Genomic DNA, 24,876 nt, shown 5'->3' on the forward strand with positions numbered 1-24,876 from the left:
GCGTGGAACTTGGCTGGTGTCGGCGCCCCCGCCCCTCCGCTCGGCTCTCGGGAGCTCCCTCTCTCTGCTTGCTCCCGGCCTGCAGACTCGGAATCCGGAATCAAGTTTGGGGTTTCACCCTGGAAGTGACACCCCCAAATCCAGTGTGTTGGGAGAGAGCTTAGCCGGGCTCCCCGGGGCGCCTCACCTCTGCAGCGGCAGAGCCGAGGAACCCCCGAAGGCCCCAGCCCTGCACCCCCTCAGTGTCCCCTCCTCCCTGCGTCCCCAGCCCGCCAGCCACATCGGCCACCGCACTGCGGCGCGGCAGCGCTGGCGCTGGGCACCGACCAGCCAGGCACGGGCCAGGTCTGCGGAAAACGCTGACTCGGGGTTTACAGGCTGCAAGCGCGGGAGTGTGTGGCACCCGCACTCCTGGCTGGGGGCACGCGGGCGGAAAGGGGGGTGAGGGGACGCGCGCAGAGACCCGCTGGTCCGTTCTGCTGACCCCTCACAGGCCTCCCGCGGGTCAGGGGCTCGAGGTCAGCTGTTGGGCAGGAGGGGAGGTTTCCTCCCCAAGCCCCCCCCCCCCGCCCCGCCCCGGGGCTGCTGGTCAACACAGCGGGGACCTGCCCCGCAGGTCGCTCTCCCGTCCCTCCTGGGAGAGAGAGAGTCTCCTCCCCTGAAGCCCACACAGTGTCTTCTCCCAGAGGAGGGAAGGGGCTGAGAGTACCACGGGCTGGACTCAGGTTAGACGCTCGGTATTCCCTGATGCCCGGGGTCTGGGGACCCCACCCTGCTTGATGACTGGGCCGTGATGTTGGTTGGACGCAGGGGGATGGATGAAATGGGCCTCGTGGCTCCTTCTGGTAAAACGGAGCAAAAGATCCGCTGAGCGTCACTCAAAGCTGCCTCCAATAAAGTGGTCCAAGGAGGGGTGAAGTGGCCTAATTACAGAAAACAAAGCATTTATGGAGGGCTGTCTGCTCCTTGGAGGGCAGAGCTCCCTCCAGCGTGCCCTTCCTCCCCAGGAAGGGATTCTGCATGGGCAGGGGACGCGGCCATAGGCTCGCCGGGGCAGTAGGAACACTGTGGCCCCTGGCGAAGAGGAGCTTAGGAAACCTCCCACACCAGAGGACCCTCCCCCAGGGAGGGCGGTCAGGACAACTTCCAGCCTCGGTTTCACTTGAGCCTGGAAACACCCCCAAGAGGCAGCAGAGTGAGGGGAGCAGCCTTCACCCCTGGGCCCCAGGAAGCCCCCAAAGGCTTTGAAAGCTTGTATCTTGGGGTGCGGTGTGGTGTGGAGCTGGGCCCTGTGACCTGGACGCCAGCCCTCCCCTAGTCCGTGTGAGCTGGGGGCACACCTGTGGCGATGCCTGTCCCAGGGGCTCCTTACCTCCCTCCGTGCCCCCCCGACCCTGCCGCCGCCCCCCCCGGAGCCCCCCCCTCACTGGACACGGTCCTGCAGCCGCACCTGCTCTGCCCCGGGCCCGTGCTCCAGCTGCGCTGAGGGCAGTGCTCCTTCTGTGCACAGAGCCTCTGCCCACGCTGCCCCCGCCCGCGCCGTCAGCCTCCCTGTGCGTGTCCTCTGAGCACTGGTCGCCGGTCATTCCTGGCTCTCACCACCCCCTCCCCAGACCACGGGCTCCGGGGGGGAGCAGCACACCACCTCAGCACCTCCGTGGCTCTGAGGCTCCTGGAGTCCTGGCACTGCCTCTGTATGCTGTGACCTTGGGTGACCCCTGAGCCTTGGCTTCGCACCTGCCACACGGACTCCAATTCCAACTCCAAGCCGGAGCCTCTGCGGGGACTAACGGGGCGAGGTGTGCACAGAGACCAGCCATGCCTGGAGCAGGCGGTCGGCTCCTGCTGGAAGGGAGGGGACGGAGGATGGAGCCTCCTCGCCCGCCCTTCTCCCCAGGGGCTCCTCTCCTTGCCCCCCGCCCCCTTTCACCCAGCAGCTCCTGAGCCCTCACGTCTGTCCCCGGCCTCCAAGATGGACGGACAGCAGCTGCAGCCCCCATCCCTCCCCACCCAGGCCCGGCCCCCCCGGTTCCTGGCTCTGCCCCGCATCAGCCTCGGATGCCAGCACAGCATCTCCCCACGAGCCACGTCCGGCTAAGTCCACGCTCACCGCCCAGGAGGGGGCCCCTACGCCGCCTCCACAGAGACCCCCGAGCTGCCCCCGACCTGAGCTGAAGCCACTGCTGCGGGCTTGGCAGGGGGGCGGCCGTCAAAAGGGGCCCAGGGAAGTCGCTGGTCTCTCTGGGTAGGCTCCCTGCTGCTGTCCCGTGTCCTCCTTTCTGTCTGATCTGGGCCCTCACGAAGCCTGCTGCCTGGAGGTGGGCAGCCCGGCCCCAGCCTTCCGCCTGACGCCCCTCAGCTGGCCCTGGCAGCCTTGCCAGCTCCCCCAGCCAGTCCAGCAGTGGCTCGGGGAGGGGAGGGAGGGGAGCGCCCTCCAGAGGCTGCTCTGGCCCTTTCCTGGGCCGGGTCCCCGCTCCACCTCAGAGCTGTGCAGACAGCGGTGACTCTCAGCTCTTCCTCCAGGGATGCAGCACCTGGGCTTCTGCCCAAAGAGCGTCGAAACCCCTCATAGCTCCGTGACCACTGCCGGTGCCCCTGGCGGCCCTCCCCCCACTCCCCTCCCCATCCCATCCCCCCTCCCCTGTCCCCCTTCCCCCCACCCCTTCCCCCTCCCCCCTCACCCCGCCCCGGGCTTCACTGGACAACCTGAGCGGCACTCTGGGGCCACAGACTTGGAAGGATGGGACCCTCATGGCTGGCAGACTCGGGTTGAGACAGGCTCTGAAACCAGACGCCTGTGGGGAGAGGATCGCGGCTGTGCCCTCTAGCGGCTGCAGAACCCTGGGCAGGTTACGTGGCCTCTCTCTGCCTCCTCTGTCAAATGGGGGCACAATGGTTTGCACCTCATCCGATCATTGCGAAGACGGCGTAAGTAAAAATACGCAGAAACGTGGAAGGGCGTCTGGGCCATGACGGGGCCCAGAGTCATCAGCTCGATGCCCGCTCTCTGCAGGCGCCGATGCGGGAACCGGCACCTGCTCACCCCGAGCCTCTCCCAGAGCAGTGGCTCGTGTGCCGCGTGCGAGGCCTGCGGGCCGCGGCTGCCGCCCACCTCCCCCCACCGCCCCCCCCACCCCCGTCCCCTTGTCCCAGCGTTTGCGTCCCTCCGTCAGGTGGGGCTGGAGAGCTGCCCCCGGGACACGCCGCATCCACAGCTGTCCGGTGGGGGGGGGGGAGCAGCAGGCCTGGCAGCCGTTAGATTTGGGGGTTTTGATAAAGAAGTTGTCGAAAACAAAGAATGCAGCTGACAGGCGAGCCAGACCGCACAGCAGGGCTTGAGAGTCAGAGGGAGGGACCCTCCGGTGGGGGAAGGTGGCCGACACCGGACCTCCTCTGACCCAGGGACCTGGGCAGCAGGTCAGGGCCCCCACCACCTGCCGGGAAACCCCTCAGATGGGCACTTCACCCCTGGGGGTTCTCATTCTCCCAGGGGGCACGCGACCAGGAGGCACCTGGCAGGGCAGCTGTGGGGGCTCCCGGGGGGAGGAGGTTTCCTGCAGGAGCAGGGGGGGGCGGATGAGGCCAGCTTGGGGGGACAGGTTTCCTGCGGGTGGTGGGGGCGTGAGGCCGGCTGGGGGGTTTCCTACAGGAGCAGGTGGGGGTCAGGGTCTGAGATGACGACAGTGAGGACAGTACTCTCCATGGACCAGACTCTACTCACCCCACACATACAAAACCCCGCGAGAGGAGTGCTCCTGTGCCCGTTTCACAGGGGCAGAGAGGGTGCAGTGACCTGCCCACGCTCACAGGCGGGGAGGAGGGTGCAGGGTCTCCTCTGGGCCCTGCCCCACCCCCTCTGCCCCCACCTCACCGATCAAGGCCAGGCCCGTGCTCCTCCCCGTAAGCTGGACAGGCTGTGGACTGCTGGGTGTCGCCCAGTCCTTAAGTTACGCTAGGAAACGGGTGTTTGTGCCCAGCTCACGGCGGAGAAAACTGAGGCTCCACAATGCAAATGACTTGCCCGAGTTCACTCGGCAGCAAGGGGCCAGGGCCAGGGCTCCCGCCCCACGCCCAGGGCCCCAGCGGCTGCAAACCCAGTGCTCCCTGCCCAGGCCTCCCCGTCTCCCACACGGGCTTCTCTCCAGACTCGGGCCAGAGACGCAGGCCCCGAGAAGAGCGGAGTTTGGCAGAGGCTGCGAAGAGGAAAGGAATTGGGTCTGAGCAAGGAGGCTCTTCCCCGAGAATTCAGGAAGCCCCCCTGTGACTGCGTCAAGAGCAGCCTGAGGCCCGTGTTCAGGGCGTGAGCCACGTGCTGGGCAGGGAGCACAGCTGAGGCGCAGGATGTGTGTCCTCAAGGGAGGCCGGCCTCGGGGAAGGAGACGCTGGCAAGGATCCCCCTGTCCCGCAGCCCCTGGACTTGCGTCAGCTCTGCTGGCCGGCTCCAGATGGCTGGGATACGAGCCCTGCACAGCCGAAGGGAGCAAGGCGCGTGGGCTCGGGGAACCCTGGCCCTGGGCGGAGGGCGCCTGGCTGGGGCGGGGCTGAGAATGGGAGGGACAGGGCAGAGTTCAGACAAGGGGTCCCCGAGCAGCGGCGGGCAGAGCCGGGGGTCCACACACAGCTTTACTGAATATGCAGACACTGTGTTTGCACTAACAGAAGGCTGGGGGCCGCCCTGTGCCGAGCAGGTCCCCGGCACCTTTCCAACAGCCTACGTTCACTCCGTGTCCCTGTGTCGCATTTGGTAATTCTCCCAACAGTTCAATGTTTTCGTTAGTGTTCGGTGGTGATCGGTGGACAGTGATCTCTGCTGTCACTACGAGGACTGGCTGAGGGCTCCAATCAAGGTTAGCATTTTTATAGACAAGGTATTTTAAATTAAGGTATGCATGCTGTGATTTTAGACATACTGCCATCACACAGCACGGAGTAAACATAACTACGGGCACTGGGAGACAGAACAGCTCATGTGGCCCCACACAGTGGGCAGCGGAGCTGCTGGGTCAGGGGAGATGAGCCTGGCCAGGCTAAGGGGGAGGGTGGGGTGCGTGTGCACTCTAGGAGGAAGACCCTGAGCTGGGGACACGGGGTCGGACAGCTCCTGGGTCGGGCAGGTGACTGGAAGGGGGGTGAGCTTCCCCTTTATGAGCAGGAGCATGGGCCCAGGTCGGGGAGGGGGTCCGGGGAGCTGTGAGCTGGGAGTCCACTGGGAGCCTGCGCCAGAATCAGGGGAAATGTCCAGAACGCACCTGAAACTTGGCCTGGAGCTCAGAGAGGGGTTGACGGGGACGTGCCTCCGGAAGACACTGATTCATAGATGGCAAAGAAGCACTTGCTCTGCAGACGTTAACCACCTGACAAGTGGCCACGACTGGCTTTGCTCCCAGACGTGGACCCAGGCTCATCCTCCTTGCCACCTCAGTGCATTCCTAACAGCTCCTACCTAGGGTTTGAGCAGTTGTGAAATGCTCCCAAACTGTTTCTCTTCTCTTTCCTAAAGGTCTCAGGTGTGTTTCTAGCCAATATGATTTACCCATTTTGCAGAATTGGCAAGTTGAGGCATTGGCAAGCTTTCCTAAGCCACACAAGCTGACTGTGGAGCCTGAAGTGATGCCCACTCCCGCCGACCATCAGCCGGGAGGGCAGTCCCCTCAGTTAAGCAGGGGCAGCTGATGCTGATGCAGGGTTGTCTGTGGGGAGGGCGCTCCCGCCACGCCACCCACCCTGTGCCCTCCACCTGGCTTCCGGGACTGCAGAGAAACCAGCCAGGCAGAGCGAGCAGCTTCTGCACAACCCGGGAAAGAGGCAACAGTGGCTGGGCCGGACGCTGGGGGGACAGAGGCGGGCTGTCCCAGAGCTGACTTGCTGGATGTCGGCCGAGTTATTCTCTCTGGGGTGACACCTCAGAGCCCCCCAAATCCACGTCCTTAATGGAGGGGCAGGGAGGGGCTGCGTCGTCTCCAGTGGTGCCCGGGCTCGAGACCCCGAGGGCCCACTCCGCCCGCTCTCGCCCCAGGCCCCAACGGTGGATTAATTGGGCTTTCAGACCTCTTCCTTGGCCAAGCTTCTTGAGGAAATTAGGGTGATGCGGTGCAAATAATTGAATGTCTTTCCCCAGTCTTCAGGCCCCACTGCCTTAGCCGCTGCTCAAATGGATGAGCCAATTAACATAACTAATCGCTCCAGGCCCGGCAGCGGCAGGCACAGGACCCTGGAAGGCGCACTCCCCCAACAAGGCCCCGCGCCGGCCAGCCGTGCCCCCCGATGGGCCAGGTTTCTGCCAAGCCTGACAGGCGCCTACACCTGCATGGCCTGCACTGAGCCCAACCCTCGACCTCAGAGGGGCCAGGGCGTCTCCCTCCAGCCTTTCCTCACGTAAACCCCTCACCCCTGCCTGCTCACTCACCCCCACGGCCTCTGTGGACGGCCTACTTCACGCGTCCGACTCGGAGCTTGGCGGGGGCGGGGGTCCCTGATGAGGGAGAGCGGATAAGGCTGAGTCCTCACAGTGTCAGTCCACCTAGGGACCTGACAGTGTACAACCACACACACACACACCCCTGACTGTGTACAACCACACACACACCCCCCTGACTGTGTACAACCACACACACACACCCCCCTGACCCTGTACAACCACACACACACACCCCTGACCCTGTACAACCACACACACACACACCCCAGACCCTGTACAACCACACACACACACCCCCCTGACCCTGTACAACCACACACACACACTCCCGACCCTGTACAACCACACACACACACACCCCTGACCCTATACAACCACACACACACCCCCCCTGACCCTGTACAACCACACACACACCCCTGACCCTGTACAACCACACACACACACACCCCTGACCCTGTACAACCACACACACACACCCCTGACTGTGTACAACCACACACACACACACCCCTGACCCTGTACAACCACACACACACACACCCCTGACCCTGTACAACCACACACACACACACCCCCGACCCTGTACAACCACACACACACACACCCCTGACCCTGTACAACCACATGGTGTATGATACACTCGGAACTTTGAATGGGGAGGGAGGGTGCTCTAGGCCCACCAGAGGGACTCGGCAGGAAGATCAAGGGCGTCTTCCTGGAGGAAGCAGCGCCTGAGTGGAGGCCTGAAGCTGCACAGAAATCAGCAGGCAGAGTGAGCAGCTCCTGCACGGCCCAGGAAAGAGGCGACCATCGCTGGCGGGCGCTGGGAGGACAGAGGCAGGTGGAGGGTGGATGTGGGGCTGCGGGGGCACTGATGGGGGGGCAGGGAGCCCTAGAGCCAGCCCAGGTGCGGGCAGGTGGGTGTGAGCAGAAGCTGGGTGTCGAGTCACCTGCGGGGCATCGAGGAGACGTGCAGGGGGCACGGGCGGCCTCAGAGAAGCCCAGGCTGAAGGCGTGCGCGGCGTCCACTCAGAGGAGGGGCTGAGGCTGAGGGCTGGCATTCGGGTGAGAAGAGCCCTGGACCCCCGCATGCTGGCCCTCCTAGACGGGCGTGCACCCTGCTTCCTGAGGCCGTCCTGGTCAGCTCCTCCATCTGAGACTCACAGAGGTGCCCAGTTTCCTTTATCTGTTACTAAACCAACAGCTGGTCAAGTGCCCACGAGCCATCGGTGATGGGGAACATCGCTGGCAGCTGAGGTCCGAGGGGGCTCCCGCCCACTGAGTGCTGTCTTTCCACGACCCTCTCAGCCCTCGGGAGGCGGACCTTCCCATCCGTGTCTCCAAAGCCAGACGCCATGCCCAGGTCCCTTCTCATGTCCGGGGCCCATGCTCAGAGGGAGGAGGTGAGACCTGGCTGCCGCCTCCACACGGGACCCCGACTTGCCTCCCGATGGACCTGCCTCTGCTCACACCACGGCAGCCAGCCGCCGGCTTCTCAGTGTCCACACCCTGTTAAGAGCAGTCAGAGCGGGTTCCTGTCCTAACCAGGCTCCTTCTCCCCAGGCTTCCTCCGGCAGTGAGCATCCAGCCTCCAGGAGCCCAGCCCTCTCCCTCCCTGAGAGCAGCCGCGAGCCTCCGGCGATGCCTGGGTCCCAGCTGGTCCACTCCTGTCCCAGGGTCTTCCACAGCCTCTGCCACCCCGGCCACTCTTCTGGGCAAGACCAGTCGGTCTGTGTCCTTCTAGAAACAGGACGTCCAGAGATGTACGACTCGCCTGAACGTGAGCCGCCTCGCCCTGACTCCGGGGGTGAGCTGGAGCAGGGCCAGCTCTTCGTGGCCACTGGCGCAGCAGGCCCAGCTCAAGGAGAGCTCGTCCCGACCCCCCGGGAACCTTGAGAGGGTCCCAGAGGCAGCCTCCAGCAGAGACGCCCAGGATCAGGGGGCATCTTTCTGCCCCCATGACTCCCTGCAGGCGAGCCGGAGCCCGCTTCCCAGGGCTGCCCTCTCGCCGGGGGCCAGGTGACCACGGACCCTGGGAGGGGTCGGGGAGGGGAGCAGGCAGCCGATGCCAGGATGCAGGAACCCTGGAGGGCCCACCCCACTTGGAGCTGACCAGCGCTGGCTCCCAGTGTGGGGGAGGTGCCCCAGACGAGGAGCAGAGGACAGCCCTCACACAGTCTGGGCTCTGGGCCAGCCAGTGGCTGGGGGAGGGCTTCCTCTCTGCAGGGTGGGGGGCACAGGGCTCTGAGAAAGCTAGGGAGGGGGCTGTCCGGCTGACCCCACATGTGGCGCTGGGGTCCGGCTGCCCCTCCCCACAGCCACCTGCAGCAGCCAGCCCAGCCTGGCTCTGCTCCAGACCTGCTCGGCGCCCCTCCCGGACTGGCTGGGCGGGTCAGGTCTCTGCCAGGGGCCTGGGGGCCCTGCTGGTCTGATAAGTGGGGTCTGGGTGACCACGTGGCCCCTTCAGCTCCAGTGGTCCTCGGGACCTGGGGGGCTGGCAGTGGGTGAACAGTTGAGGATGCCGGTCCCTTCTGAGGGAGAAGGAGGGGAAATGATGAGGATGGAGACTCGGGTAAAGGGGCAGGTATCAGGTAACCGCTCCCTCGAGGATGGACACACCCGGGCAGGAAGTGGAGGCGGTGGAGACTCCCCTGCCCCTCAGGTCCTTCCCCGCCCTGGCGTGGGGCCGGGCCCCTGTTCCCCGGCTCCGGCCCCGGGGCAGACGTGCCTACGGCCTGACTGCGGGAGCGCCGGCACAGCACAGCGGCTCTGCAATGCAGTGCTGGGGTTTTTGTTAGTTTTTTTTTTCTATAAGTCCGCATTTCCCAGGGAAAAGCGCAGCCAAATGCTTCTAGAAAGGGGCGGCCAGGCGGCCTGGGACGTCCACCCTTCTGATTCAGGGACCTGGCAGCCGGCCCTCCTCCCGCCCCTGAGCAGCCCTGCCCTTGGCTCCGGTCCTGGGGTGCAGCCTGGGGGGACACCACAGCATCCGTGGCTGGAGCACCGCTCAGCGCCGACCCCGACCCCAAGCCTCTGGCTGAGTCTCCATCGCCAAGAAGAGACGCCTTCAGACCAAAGGGGCTCAACCTCACCCACCCTCCTCTCTCTGAAGGAGCTTCTTTGGGGGAGAGTAGATGACAGTGTCCCCCTTTGCTGCATCAGATGCTGCTGCAGGGGTCTCCGGGGGAAGGGACACTCTGCCTTGGTGCCCTTCTGTTCTTGGGTCTCATTTCCAGGGAACTTTTTGCTTTAACTCTGCCTTTCCAATTAGAAAGGAACGAACTCAATCAGCTAGGGAAAGAAAGCCTGACCCAGGCCGCTGGAGACCACACCTTCTCCCCAGGGCAGCGAGCCCAAGGCCAGCAGAGGAAAGGTCCTGGCCAGCGCAGGTGGCCACCAGTACCCCCAGGTCCGCGCCCTCACTGGAGGGGCGGCAGCGTCCTGCCCGCTCCCCACTCTGCGGCCGGTCTCTCGGGCACAGGTGGCTCTAGCTCGGGGGCAGCCAGGACAGAGCGGGGTCAGGCTGGCCCAGTCCGGGGGACGGGCTGCCAGTCTGCCATCTGCGTGCAGGTGACAGCCGGTGATGCGGCACTCGAGGCTAGGAGGTCGGGGCTCCCCTACTGCCACCAGGCTCCAGGCCCGGCGGGAGGGGTCCCCAGGCCCAAATGGCAGGAGGCCTTTAGATGAAAATAAGCCAGCCCTCAGCCTGGGAGATACCACCCTGCACACGGCGTTTCCACTGGGGCACAGGCTGTGGACCCAGGGACCGCTCTCTGCCTGAGCTCAGGGCAGGAAGGGGGTCAGGTCAGTGGTCAGGGGGACACCCACCGGGAGGTGGAGGGAACCCTGTAGGCAGGGTAATGCTGAGTCCAGGCCGTGGTCCCAACTCTGCCGCCTTCCGGCTGGGGTCCCAGGGTGTCTGCACCGACCCCGGGCCTGTCTCCTCACCAGGAATGGGAGGCCATGGGCCACAGCTCACAGGGTGCAGCAAGGGGCCCCGGCCTAGAGTCTGTTCACTGCAACTGCCGGGAGCCCCCACCCGCAGCCTCGGCCAAACACCTCCTGGATCCTAAGTGCATGAAGTCTCTCCTGGAAGCGCTGTAGAGTGCAGAGCCCCAGGGCCAGCCCCAGAGACTCCGGGTCAGTAGGTTCAGTTCAGGCACCCCGGGGCTCACCGCATCCTGAGAAGCAGAGGGGGCCCCGTGCCCGTGGGCCGCAGCGTGTGGGTGGGCCCGGTGCTCAGTGGCCCCGGTGAGGCAGCGGCCTCACCCCTCTCTGCCACAAGCACTCCAGAGCAGGACTTCCCGCCGCGGCTCACCCCTTCCCACCCTCGGTCCTCAGGTCACTAGCCCCCACTCGGCCCCAGACACCTTCTGGGGGGTCTGTCAGGCGATGGGCCAAACAAAACCCTCACCCTGGGGACCATGTAATCCTTTATCGACTGACTCATCAGCTCACTCACTCATTCACTCACTCGTTCACCCCCTCATTCATTCCTGCCCTCATTCATTCCTGCCCTCATTCATTCATTCACTCACTCATTCATTCATTCCTACCCTCATTCATTCATTCACTCCCTCATTCCCTCCCTCATTCATTCATTCACTCCTTCATTCATTCCCTCCCTCAGTCACTCACCCACTCACACGTTCACCCCTTCATTCATTCATTCCCACCCTCATTCATTCATTCACCCACTCGTTCACCCCTCATTCATTCATTCACACCCTCTTTCATTCATTCACTCACTCCTTCATTCATTCCCTCCCTCATTCATTCACTCACCCACTCACACTTTCACCCCCTCATTCATTCATTCCCTCCCTCATTCATTCATTCACTCACCCACTCACACATTCACCCCCTCATTCATTCATTTCCTCCCTCATTCATTCATTCACTCATTCACTCATTCCCTCCCTCACTCACTTGTTCCCTCCCTCACTCACTTGTTCATTCACTCACTCATTCACTCCCTCATTCATTAACTCCTTCATTCACTCATTCCTTCATTTGCTTATTCACTCATTCATTTGTTCACTCACTCATTCATTAACTCATTCACTCATCACTTATTCATTCCCTCCCTCATTCCCTCACTCATTTGTTCACTCCCTCATTCCCTCCCTCATTCATTCACTCACTCACTCATTCATTCACTCATTCATTCATTCACTCATTCAGTCACTCATTCGTTTACCCACTCATTCATTAACTCATTCATTCCGTTCACTTGCTCATTCATTCACTCACTCATTCAGTACTTCTGCAAGACTACTCTCTACCAGGCAAAGTGCTAGGTGCCAAGGTTGGCATGTGCAAAGTCCCCCTTGTCAGAAAAAGGCCAAGGAAGTGATGGCCCTAGGGGGCCATAAGCCCTTGGGAACCCTCAGCTCCAAACCCCAAGGGCAGGTTCAGGCTGGCAGCCTCCACCCACCCCGTCCAGGAGGTGGCAGGAAGGGGCCGCCAAGGCTGCCCCAGCTGGCCAGGAGAAGGAGCTATCTGGAGAGATGGATGGTCCTCCTCAGCTCATTCACATGGTCACCGAGAGACAGAGCGCAGGCAGCCTCTGCCCCAGGACGAGGGGCATCAGCTTTGGCAGGAAACACAATTCTTCCCAGTGAGCGCCCCAGCTCTGCCTCCAAATGGATCCTCCACAGGACCCCTGAGCCTGCTCACAACACCATGGGCTTCTGTTGGCTCCACTTCAAAACAGGGTCAACTTCTTACAGACACGTTCCACTGTGGGTATTACCAAACCCATGAAAAAGCAGAAAGAAGGGCCTCCTGCGCTTGGGCCCTGGCCCCAACATTTACGAACAGTTTGCAGTCCTGTTTGCCTAGATCCCTCATGCTCTCCTTTGTTGGGGGCAGGAGCATTTTGAAGTGAGTCCAGATAACATGTCATTTTCCCCATAAATACTTCAGTATAAGAGAAGACCTCTAACTAAAACGTCTTTTAAAAAAATATATATATATATATAGATAGATAGATCAATGAACTTATGGTCACCAGGGGGACAGTGTGGGGGGAGGGATAGACTGGGAGTCAGGGATGGACATGTACACGCTGCTCTATATGAAGCAGATAACCAGCAAGGACCCACTGTGCAGCACAGGGAACTCTGCTCAATGATCTGTAATAACCAAGTGGGGAAAGAACTTGAAAAAGAATAATTACATGTACATGTATAACTGGATCATTTTACTATACACCTGAAACACAATATTGCTAATCAGCTATATTCCAATATAAAATAAAATTTTAAAACTGTATGTGACTAGCTGGCCATATCACACCTGGTAATAGTTCCACATTCAAACTTCCCTCATTATCTCAAGCTTTGCCCTTGTATTCTCTAATGTTTTTGTCTAGGATTCAGGTGTTATGTTCAAATCTATTTTGAATTGACTTCAGTATATGGTGCAAGATAAGCACTCAGTTTTTCTAGCACCATTTGTTGAAGAGACTATCCCTTCCCTTTTGTATGCTCTTGGCTCCTTTGTCATAAATCAATTGACCAAAGATGTGTGAATTTATATCTGGGTTCACTCTCTGTTCTGCATCATTGATCTGTGTGTCTGTGTGTTTGTTTTAATGCCTGTTTCATACTGTTTTGATTACTGTAGCTTTGTCGTGTAGTTCTTATAAACTGATGGCTGAATCTTGAGGCTTCATTGGACACAGTTTTGATTTCTACCATGACCCGCTCATCTCCTGTTCACCCCAACTCTCCTTCCCAGCACCACCGGCCCAGCCACAGCTGTGTCCCCTCTACACTGTCGCTTCCTCAACGTCTTATAACGCTTCAGACAGAGGCTCTCTTGCTCACCTCTGGGCCTTTGCACCTGCCATCTCCTTTGCCTGGAACCCTCCCCCTGCTCTCCTAGGTGGGATGCACTTTCGGGATTCGGCTCAGAAAGCCTCACCTGGGTTGGTGCATCTCCTGCTGTGCCTCCAGGCTCCTCACTTACCTCTGCCCTCATATGTGGCCCCCATCCCACCTGGGCTGGAAGCCCCTGAGCCGCCGGCTGACTCTAGTCCTCCTCCTAACCCAGGGCCTGGCACAGAGCAAGTATTTAGTCAGCATTCACAGAGCTGACGTGACTCAGCAGCAGCAGCGCTGGCTGACACGGCAGTGACGAGCGATAGAACCATCCTCAGGTTGGGTGCTCGGTGGATGGTCAGTGATCAGCAGCAGCAGAAACCCACAGGCCAGGGAGAGCCCCCTTCTGTGGTGGTGAGAGAAACAGTCCAGCCAGGCTCTCTGAGCCCCCAGACATTCCCGCCCCTGCTGTTCCCCTTCCCGTCATCTTCACGCCCTTCACCCCATCCCTTGTCCTGTCTTTCCACATTAACTGGTCATTAGTCCAAGTTTATATTTTTATTATTTGTTGTGCTTACTCAATCGACTTTTTTGATCACAATTCCTAAATTAAGAAGCAGATAAATGGGGCACGGTTTGTTTCTTTAAAGAGCTCACTAAAATAAGTCATTTAGTCAGCAGCTCTCAATAGGAAAAAAGGTTACATGATCCCTCATCCTCAGGATGCCAAACAGCTCATTTAACTTGAGTCTCCCCAGTGATCCGACAGCTCGACTGCCCGTTTCAGCAGAATCTAGTCCAATCTGCTGGGGAAATGGTAAAATTCTCTCCACCAGGAAATTTCCCACCGAGGAAACTAGGGCAGACAGGCCCGCGGAGCAAGCCGATGGCCCAGGCCTCCCTGGCATCTGCACCTTCCTTCTGTCTCACACTTAATACCAGGAGGCGGGACTGTGCGAGGGCAGGGGCCAAACGGGGGAGGGCTCCCAGGGCAGAGGGGTGCTAGCAGGAAACCACAGCTCCCTGGGCTGGCAGACGGGTGGGGGGCGGGGTGTCCCTGAGGACCAGAGTCTGAGCCTGTTAGGAAGCAGAGCTACGGAAGACACACGGGGCTGCCAGAGCGGCCTCCTGGGCAAAGGGAGACAGGCCTCCAGTCTCGCCAGTGCCTGCCTTGGGGCTGAACCTGCCCAGATCCCAGCTGGTAAAGGGGCCGGGAGATGGAGTTCTCAGCCTGCGGAGCCGAGCAGAGGGCAGGCGTGGAGTGGGTCTGAAAGCAGCAGGAGACTGGCACGGTGAGCGTGTGTGTGTGAACACGGGTCTGGCCAGAGACAGGCGCCGACACTTTAGCTCACACTTTCTCAAGAAGCCCCTCGGGGTGCCCTGAGTACACGGCAGCCCCTCGCACGCTGCCAGGGTCCCGCCCCCGTGGACAGGTGGACAGCCCAGCACGAGCAGCACAGAGGCCGGGTCCGGGGTCCCTGGGACAGGGGTTCCAGGGTCCTCAGGGCCAGCAACAGTGCACACGTATCCACAAACACGTGTAAGTAAATGCCTGCACACTCTCCTCCTGACACACATGCACTGCACACTCTGACACACACACAGTGTGGCTGAAACTCCTAAGAGGCTGTAAAACTTTCTCTTAATGTGATCTAAAACTCACGGCTGTGGTGCGGGGTAAGCAGGCTGATAACATCTGTGGAAGTGGTTGATAAATTCAGGGTGTGTCTCACACAAGTGCAGAGACGGTGCCCGGGGTGTAAGCGAATCTCTCTGGTCTAAGCTCCCTGGGTGGGAGTAGGGGCGGCCTGGGCGTGAGGGGAGGGGGTCTCAGGGTCACAGCGTGTAGAGGTGCCCCGACCCACGAGAAGGCAGAAGGACAGCACCAGTCGCCCGGCGCAGCCCCAGGTCAGAGGTGTGCAGACAGCACCGCCAGCTAACTTCAGAACACTCTTCACCCAAAAGGAAGACTGTGGTCAGCGGTCACCCCCGTCCTCCACCTCAAGCCCCTGGCTGCCCACAATCACCAGTGAGGGCCCCGCGCTGGGAGGAGGGAGCTGGGGTCACAGTGGGGACTTAGGATGCAGCCTCATGGCCCTGGGGCAGATGAAGGGGTCCGGGGTGCCATTACCCCTGGACCCAGACGGGCAGGTTGCAGGAGACAGAGGTGCTCTTGGGCCCAATTCCACTGACACCAGGGAGCCTCTGGCGGCACCTGGTCGGGGAGGCTCCTGAAACCCTGCAGGGGAGAACCCAAGCCTCCCACCCCCCACTGCCATCACCGAGAAGGATGAGCTTCCATGCAGGAGGTGGCGTGGCTACACTGGCCACCAAATCAAGATTAATGAAGCTCCCACCAGGATTAATTACCATGCTCCCAGACCGAAGCACTTCCAGCATCCAAAAGGGCATGTCTGGCTTGAACAACGCAGGGGCGGGGGGACACGCCACGTGCCTTAACCCCTCTCCTCTCCGTCTGAGGCAGTGCTGAGGAAGCAAGTGAAGGGGGGCACGCTGGTGCCCCGAGTCTCAGATCTGTATTAACTTTCATCCCAGTTGTCCAGCGCCCGTGTCTCTGGTCAACACAGGCCCTCGACAGGTCACGCAGCCACAGTGCAACATGGGGCATGGAGGCTGGCTCAGTCACGCTCTTCCGCACCCCGCCTGAGCCCACGCGCACCACCCAAGGCTTCCACGCAGGCAGAGCGGCCCGGGCGAGTCCAGTCAGGGCCAGTGACCAGTCACGTCCATGGCCACGGCCTGGTCTGGAGGAGCAGTCAGAGCGGCCCAGCCCGGGGCCTCACCCTCAATTCCCCTGTGCCCCATCCCCACGCCGTCCATCCGAGCCCTCGACCAGAGCCAGGGCAGGCATCAGGCCGAGGCAGCCACATGTGCACAGACGAGACAGGGAGACCCCCTCTCAGAAAAGGGAAACCAGGCAGCTCAGACCAGCCCCCTAGAGGACGGTGGGGAAAGCGCCATGCCCCGCAATGGTCACCTTAAAGCGTCTGAAACCCAGGAAGGAGACACCGGGCCGCGGTCTGGTGGCGGGAGTCCAGGGTAGGCTTGTTTGTCCTGAGGGCGTCCACACCGTGGGAGGAAGAGCTGAGCGGCCCCCTGTGGTGGGGCCCACCTGGGAGAGACTTTGACAGAAACTGCCTGTTGTTCTAAACCCTGGTCCCATCACGGACGTGCGTTTCAGCATGGGCTGGATGGACTTCTGGCCTTACCTTTCAGCTCTGGTGACAGAAACCCAAGCCTTGAACTTCAATGAAGTCACCTGCTCGAGGAATGCCCCGAGCGCCTGCCGGAGCAGATGCAAATCGTCTCCGGGGGGAGAGAGCCCAGGGCATGTCACACTTGATGCTTGGCCCGAAACTAAAGCTTGGGCCAGAAGGAAACAGGATGCTGTGAGTGTGCGCGACCAGGGAGGGCAGGGGGCAGGAGACCCACGGGGAGCAGGATGAGAATCTGCAGGGCTGGCGTGAATGTGAAGCCTGTCGCTGATAAACATGATAAGACCAGGGGACAGGCCCCACTGTGGGTGACGCAGCCAAGGAGGAAATGAAGGGACCCGGAGACAGAGCAGGAGAGGGGGCCCACCTGAGCACTCACACATGCAGAAGAAAGGGCAAAAAAACGAGAAGACGACAAGGCCTGGGCTGGAGTCACAGCAAGGAAAAAAGGACAGAAAGACGGAAAAGGATATTTAGGGCTGAGAAAAGACATCAACCCACAGATTCAAGAACCCAGCAAATCCCAAGCAGAAATAGTAAATGTGCATCTAGACGTAGCAGAGAGAAACTGCAGAAAACGAGAACAATGGAGACCAAGCAACCGGGCGCAGAGTCGGAGGGCAGCAGCGGCCTCCTGACGTCCAGGTGTAGCTGGCCTGGGCCCACAGGTAGGGTGGACGGAGTCAAGAGGAGAAGGAAAACCTGCAGCCAGAAACAAAGGGCGCCACATGTAAGGGTCCTCCCGGGGCAGGCGGTAGGCCTGGGTCCCTGAGCACTTTAACAAACCTCCAGAAAGGGCAAGGTGCCGCTCTGTCTGGGAGAGAAGTCGATGGCAATAGGACTTCCCTGGTGGTCCAGGGGCAAGGCTCGGCGCTCCCATGCAGGGGGCCCGGGCTGGATCCCTGCTCGCGGAACTAGAGCCCACTGTCACAACTATGAGTTCACGTGCCATAACTGAAGATCCCGCGTGCCAAAGATTCAAATCAAAAGGCCCACGTGCTGCAACAAGACCCAGCGGAGCCAAACAAGTAAACACATACTAAATAAGAAGCAAAAACCTGACCAAAAAGAGAGGTTGGGGTCAGCGTCAGGGCTGGAACACATAAGTTAAAAAAGCGGGTGGCAGGGACCGTCCTGGTGGTTCAGCAGTTCAGACTCGGAGCTCATCCTTGTGACCCCACCTCCCGTCCTAACCTCCAAGGACAGGGTCTCGGGAAACAGACACCTTCTCCCTCTGGGAGGGTGAAGGCTTGCTGCCTGGGTCTCCAACAGCCCGAGAGAAGGGGGTGGCAGTCTGGGGTGGGGGCTCCCCACGCCCAGGTCCCCCAGGGAGCCGAGGGCAAGCTGTCCCGAAACCCACTTCAAACACTCTGCTGGGGGGCAGACAGAGCCCCCCATCACCTCGAGGGCCACCGCCCCCTCTCTGCCAGCCTGAGCTCTCTGCCCCCACACCCTGCCACTCTCCACACCCCGGCATGCGGGGGGGAGCCCCACATGGCCGGGGGCCAGCTCCTCACCTGCACACGGCCCCTCACACCCCTGTCCTTCTGCTCCCCACAGCCCCCCGGCCCCCCGAGTCTTCACCCGAGACTCCCTGGTCCCTCTGTCTATCCGGAGCACACCCTCCTGACGACCCCCTCCGGAGAATCCTCGAGTCTATCCCAGCACACCCTCCATGAGCTGGTGGAGCGCGGGGCCCGGCTATGAGCGTCTGCACCCAGCCCCCCACAACACGGCAGCCAGAGAGTGAGTGAGTGAGGCTCGCAAGGCCCCGCAGCTGCGTCCTGCAGGTGGCCCCAACCCAACAGCCCCCATGGGGGTGCTGCGCCCTCCCGCCTCCCGCCTGAGAGGAGCCCAGAGCCTATCCCCAGGGGACCGTCAGCAGGGCTGGGGGCTGAGGGATTGCTGGGCAGAGAAGGGTCTGCGGGGGCTGCCCCACTGGACGCTGGGGCGAGCGGAGGGTGTGACTCTCTGGCCTGGCTGCTCAGACAGGAAGGGCTGTTTTTAAAGGACAGATCTTTTCCATGCGATTAGCCTTTCCCTTTGGGGTCCTTTTTTCCCCATCCCCCACCCCGTGCCCGCCTATATGGCTAGTCCTCTGCAGAGAACCTGGAACTGAAGCTGAAACTGGAAGAAGGCTGAGGGGATGTTCATGGAGGGCAGCGCCCCTCCTCTGCGGCAGAGGCTGGCAGACAGAGGACCGTCGTGGGATGAGCTCCTGACTGTGGCCCCCAGACCCGGGGCCTGGACTTGGGCTGGACACCAAGGTGCATCCCCACCCCCGCCGCCGCCTGCAACGTGAACTCAGGCACGCTGCGGTGAGCCTCGGTCAACTCATCTGTAAAGTGGGCTCCTGCACGGCCTGCACCTTCCTCCTCCGGGCCTGGCACCAGTGAGGATGGCCCTGTTATTATAACATTCACAGAGGACATTCACATGGAGGACACTCTCACAGAGGACTCTCTCACAGAGGACACTCACAGATGACTCTCCTCACAGAGGACACTCTCACAGAGGACTCTCCTCACAGGGGACACTCACAGAGGACACTCTCACAGAGGACTCTCCTCACAGAGGACACTCACAGATGACTCTCCTCACAGAGGACACTCTCACAGAGGACTCTCCTCACAGGGGACACTCACAGAGGACACTCTCACAGAGGACTCTCCTCACAGAGGACACTCACAGATGACTCTCCTCACAGAGGACACTCTCACAGAGGACTCTCCTCACAGGGGACACTCACAGAGGACACTCTCACAGAGGACTCTCTCACAGAGGACACTCACAGAGGACTCTCCTCACAGGGGACACTCACAGAGGACACTCTCACAGAGGACTCTCTCACAGAGGACACTCACAGAGGACTCTCCTCACAGGGGACACTCACAGAGGACACTCTCACAGAGGACTCTCCTCACAGAGGACACTCACAGAGGACTCTCCTCACAGAGGACTCTCTCACAGAGGACACTCACAGAGGACTCTCTCACAGAGGACTCTCACAGAGGACACTCACAGAGGACTCTCACAGAGGACTCTCTCACAGAGGACTCTCACAGAGGACACTCACAGAGGACTCTCACAGAGGACTCTCCTCACAGAGGACACTCACAGAGGACACTCTCACAGAGGACTCTCACAGAGGACACTCACAGAGGACACTCTCACAGAGGACACTCACAGAGGACACTCTCACAGAGGACTCTCACAGAGGACACTCTCACAGAGGACTCTCACAGAGGACACTCACAGAGGACACTCTCACAGAGGACTGTCCTCACAGAGGACACTCCCACAGAGGACTCTCACAGAGGACACTCACAGAGGACACTCTCACAGAGGACTCTCACAGAGGACACTCACAGAGGACTCTCACAGAGGACACTCTCACGGAGGACTCTCCTCACAGAGGACACTCACAGAGGACTCTCCTCACAGAGGACACTCACAGAGGACACTCTCACAGAGGACTCTCCTCACAGAGGACACTCACAGAGGACACTCTCACAGAGGACTCTCACAGAGGACACTCACTGAGGACTCTCACAGAGGACACTCTCACGGAGGACTTTCCTCACAGAGGACACTCACAGAGGACTCTCCTCACAGAGGACACTCCCACAGAGGACACTCACAGAGGACACTCCCACAGAGGACTCTCACAGAGGACACTCACAGAGGACACTCTCACAGAGGACTCTCACAGAGGACACTCACAGAGGACTCTCACAGAGGACACTCTCACGGAGGACTCTCCTCACAGAGGACACTCACAGAGGACTCTCCTCACAGAGGACACTCACAGAGGACACTCTCACAGAGGACTCTCCTCACAGAGGACACTCACAGAGGACACTCTCACAGAGGACTCTCACAGAGGACACTCACTGAGGACTCTCACAGAGGACACTCTCACGGAGGACTTTCCTCACAGAGGACACTCACAGAGGACTCTCCTCACAGAGGACACTCCCACAGAGGACACTCACAGAGGACACTCCCACAGAGGACTCTCCTCACAGAGGACTCTCACAGAGGACTCTCACAGAGGACTCTCACAGAGGACACTCTCACGGAGGACTTTCCTCACAGAGGACACTCACAGAGGACTCTCCTCACAGAGGACACTCCCACAGAGGACACTCACAGAGGACACTCTCACAGAGGACTCTCCTCACAGAGGACTCTCACAGAGGACACTCACAGAGGACACAGGCATGAGCAGGGGCCACTCCTGGGGGACCTTCTGCTGCTTCCTGGAGAGAGCTACCAAGGCACCTGGCACTTCACCCAAATCCTGAATCCCATTTTCCACTCTGTTAAGCAAGCACCATGTGTGGCCCCCCTACCCCTGGTGTTACAGGAGACCTTGCAGGGAAGACGTGCAGACTGACCAGATGGCAGTGGCAGGGGGCCTGGGGCTAGAACCCTTCCTGACCCTGGAAGGAGTTTGCAAGACGTGGAAACAGTCGGAGGAACCAGCCCATCTCCCAGGGTCTTGCAGAACTTGTGAGTGCGGTCCAGTGGCCTGTGCCTGAAGCAGGTCCTCAGGCAGCCCCTCGCCCACCTCTGGAGGTGATGGAGCCCCGGGCAGGGTGGCAGAGGGAGGACCACACGGGACGCGGGATGTGCAGGCTCTGGTTGTGGCCGGCAAGTCCGTGGAGGGATAAACGCTCCCGGGAGCGGCTCCGAGGGGGCAGGCACCACCCAAGCCGGGGGTGGCGGGGCAGCTACCCCTCCATCCCCACCTGGGAGCCAGTCCCCTAAGTGAATCCCGTCCCCGGCCTCCCTGAGCACTCCCACCCTGCAGAGGTCAGGGAGGCCGGGGCAGGTGATGGCGGGAAAGACTAGTGCAGACCCCTCATCACACATGCAGGGATGAGCCAGCAGACACAAGCCGACACACACACACACACACATTCCCATCCTCCCATCCCCCAGGGGGGCCAGCCAGCCTTCTCAGTGCACAGCTGCTGTGGCTGTAATTCTAGCCTGGGGTCCCGGTGACATCATTTACCACCCACGAGACCCAGGACCTCAGGCACATCACCTCACTCCTCCGAGAGTCCTTCCTCGTCGGTGAGATGAGTCCACCCTCCAAGACTGTTCTAAGAATCGGGGGGCAGGCATGTGTCCCCCTGTCCACCATCACTGTCCCACTGCCTCTTGGACACCCCAGGGCTGCCTGCTGCCTCCCCTGGAAGTTCACCAGCATTCCGAATGTCGGGCAGTAGAGACACCCCGCAAAACAGGCAAGCCCAAACCCCAGAATTAAGGACTGAGGGCCCTGCCCCTCCCCCAGAAAGTTCACCCTGAGAAAGAGGCCCCCTTCGCTCTGGGAAGCACCCTCCACCCCAGGGTTCTGAGAGTCAAGGGAAGCCGGGAGACCCACACCCACTGGGAGGGCAGCAGAGCATCTGATTACACAAGCCTGCTTGGTCCCCGCGCAGTATCTCATGCAGCAGCGACGATCCATTAGTCACCATCAATTATTCATCCCCGTCAGGGCAGAGCCAGGCACACAGCATGGGAGCAGCTGGAGCGGGGACCCACAGCCACCCCACCTCCGGTCCCCCTAACGGCAGTCAGTGGTCTCTTCCCCCCGGGGTCCCATGGACGCCCACCTCTGCAAAGTGACACTGTATCCAGATGGCTGTCACCCTGCTGAACAGATGGCCAGCAAGGCACTGGCCACGCTGAGGCCAGCACTCGGGAGCCTCCTGACAAGGATTTCCAAGAATCGAGAAGCTCACAGACCTGCTCTCTACCAAGGTCGACAGGCATGTCTGGTGGCAGACGCGTCTGGGCAGAAGGTCCCAAGCTCCGTGTCCCCAGAAAGATGCCACTGCCAATGCAGCCCCAGCCTCTTCCTGAAGGTGCCTTCCCCAAGGAGAGGTCACAGAACCCTGGACTCTTGCAGACAAAGAGGACAGGCCCTCAGGACCCAGCCTGCCGGGCACCAGGGTCCCTCCAACAGCATGCAGCTGAGTGCCCGCAGACAGGGCCCCCAGCCCAGCATTCATCCGGTCAACAGTCATTCAGCATCTTCCAGGGACCAGTGCCAAACAGGACGCTGGTTTACACCCAACAAGCCCAAGTCCTTGCTGACCTGTCTTCCTGAGAGTGGGCTACAGTCAGGCTTCATGGATTCACTGTTGTTCACGGGGGCCCGGAGGGGATGAGATGGGGAACAGGTTTAGGGCAGAGCCTGGAGCTCCCACAGTGAGGCAGAGGCCCCAGCTTGCTCCCCCAGCCTGGCCGCGTTCCCCAGAACCATCTCCCTGTTTGGCACTAGTTTTCCAGACTGGACCTGAGCAACAAGCTCTCCCGGTGCCAGAGGGAAGCCCCAGGCCTCCTTTCCTGCCACAAGAACTGTCCACACATGGACACCGATCTTGTCTGCCAAGACGTGCACACTCCACTCTTGGATCTGGTCCTGCCCATCGGGGAGGAAGGCAGTGGACCACCTGGTGTGAATGTCACGGGGAAGCTCTGCCCGACACAGTCTGGGGGAGGGGCCAGGGAGGGGAGGCCTGGGTGACAGGGACCCCAAGCAGGCCCCTGGCATCTCTGAGTGCAGTGTGAGGGGAGGGGCACCCAAGGGGAGACAGCAGGTGGCCTGAGTGCGGCCTGGGTTCTTGCTTTTGCTAGGTAAATCCTGGAGGGTCCTAGTGGCCCCTTGAGGAGGGTGGCAGCTGAGCTGTCTCTCATAACTCGAGGGATGAACGTTAGACCTTTGGCCCAGCCATGTGCCCTGGACAGGAAGCCGGGAGGGTGTGGGTGATCAGTTTTGGAGGGCATACAGTGGTCCAGGAGGCACTGTGGGTGGGAGGGTGGAGGGGAAGGGCCAGAGGCAGGAGAGGCTTCCTCCACCCAAGGGTGTCCTGAGCTCTGGAAGCAGAGGAACAACCCTGTCCAGGTGCATCGAGACGCTGGAAAGCAGTGCCGCCCTGCTCCAGGGCCCTCTGAGTCCTGAGCAATGCCAGTCCCTGCCCACCTTCCCTGGCACTGGGTCCCATCGCATCCTGCCCACCCACACCTCCTCCCAGCTACAGCTGCCTCCACCCTGCAGCTCCATCACCTGCTCCCACCCACCGATCTCGAATCCCTACGCAGCCCTCTCCCTATTCCAGCCTCACTTCAGGGCAGGGGCCCCGGGTAACCCCCACGGGACAGCACCCACCACAAAAGCTGGCACCTCCCACCACCCCAGGCTGGACGCTGCACGAGAGGAACGGGTGATGAGGCATCAGAACAAAGACAATCAACAAGTCACTGACGCTGGGAGACCACAGCCAGGCTGCAGGACCCGAGGTTGTGTATTCCCAACACCCGCAAGCCAAATGCCCACCAACCCGCGCCACGCCTGCCATGCTGCTGTTAAAGGCCTCGTGGTGAAGGCGATGCAGACACTGGGGCTCACTGTGCGGTGCTTGGAGCCCAACGCCCCGTTCTGTTGTAAACAGAAGGACCCGGGGGAGAAGGGGGCGGGAACAGTGCCCACCGCACCAGGTTTCCCCTCACCCCGCCCGTCTCCCCAGCGGTTGGGAGCGGCCAGCCAGACCATCCTTCCAGGGAGCCGCGCGGGGCTCTGTCCATGGTGCTGAACCGCCGCACACCGCGGCCCGCGTTCTCAGCACCCTGCGGCCTTGGGGGGTTCCATCCTTCTATCATTATCCTCCAATTAAAAATAAATAATTATTTCTAAAGCGGAGGGAGGTTCAAGAGGGAGGGGACATACGTATACCTTTGGCTGATTCATGGTGATATATGGCAAAAACCAACACAATACTATAAAGCAATTATCCTCTGATTTTAAAAAAAAATAGATTTAAAACAACAATGAACAGAAAATTGTCCTGGACCACAGAGACGGGGAAGTGCACCCTCCCAACCTACTCATTGCCTGAACTGGGCATGGCCACCTGATCTGAGGGGCGGAGATCCTTTCAGAGCAGCTAAAAGCAAGAAGACAGGACTGACCCGGTGAGCCTCAGGAGGAGGAATACACAAGGGAAATGTGGAGGCTATGTGGGTAACAGGAGGGCATTTCAAGGATGTGGGGCGATTCAGAAGGGTCCTGTCAAGAGGCTGGAGGTCAGGTGTCAGGATCTTTCAAGGTCACACGTCCAAAGTCCAAAACCAAGGGTCCAAGGACTATGACCCTCCTGTGGGTTCTTGAAGTCCAGTGAGGGAAGGGGTCAAAACATTACAGCACTGAGCATCCGTCCTCTGTTAGTGGCACAGTAACTTCAGATTAGGTTTATGTTTTTCTAGCATAAACCCTGAGATTCACTGGGAACATTTGGAAAAATATCAGGGTTGTGTTGAAAAGAAGGGGGCTGAGTATATCCAGAACCCCAGACTGGAGTCCCTGCTGAAAGAC

General features: G+C 60.4%; 1 protein-coding gene across 2 annotated transcripts in view; it reads right to left on the reverse strand.

Annotated features, from left to right (window-relative positions):
- SYT2 (synaptotagmin 2) overlaps positions 1 to 24,876 on the reverse strand; it is an 81,876-nt gene that overhangs the window by 46,772 nt on the left and 10,228 nt on the right. Inside the window, exon 1 of one of the 2 annotated variants that reach the window (XM_043485872.1) lies at positions 188 to 206. The exons of the other annotated variant lie outside the window; for it this stretch is intronic. The gene's annotated coding sequence lies outside the window, so the exon portion shown is untranslated. Of the gene's footprint in view, positions 1 to 187; positions 207 to 24,876 lie in introns of those variants that run through there. 2 annotated transcript variants of the gene reach the window in all.

Source organism: Cervus canadensis, chromosome 13 (assembly GCF_019320065.1).
Source record: "Cervus canadensis isolate Bull #8, Minnesota chromosome 13, ASM1932006v1, whole genome shotgun sequence".
NCBI lineage: Eukaryota > Metazoa > Chordata > Mammalia > Artiodactyla > Cervidae > Cervus > Cervus canadensis.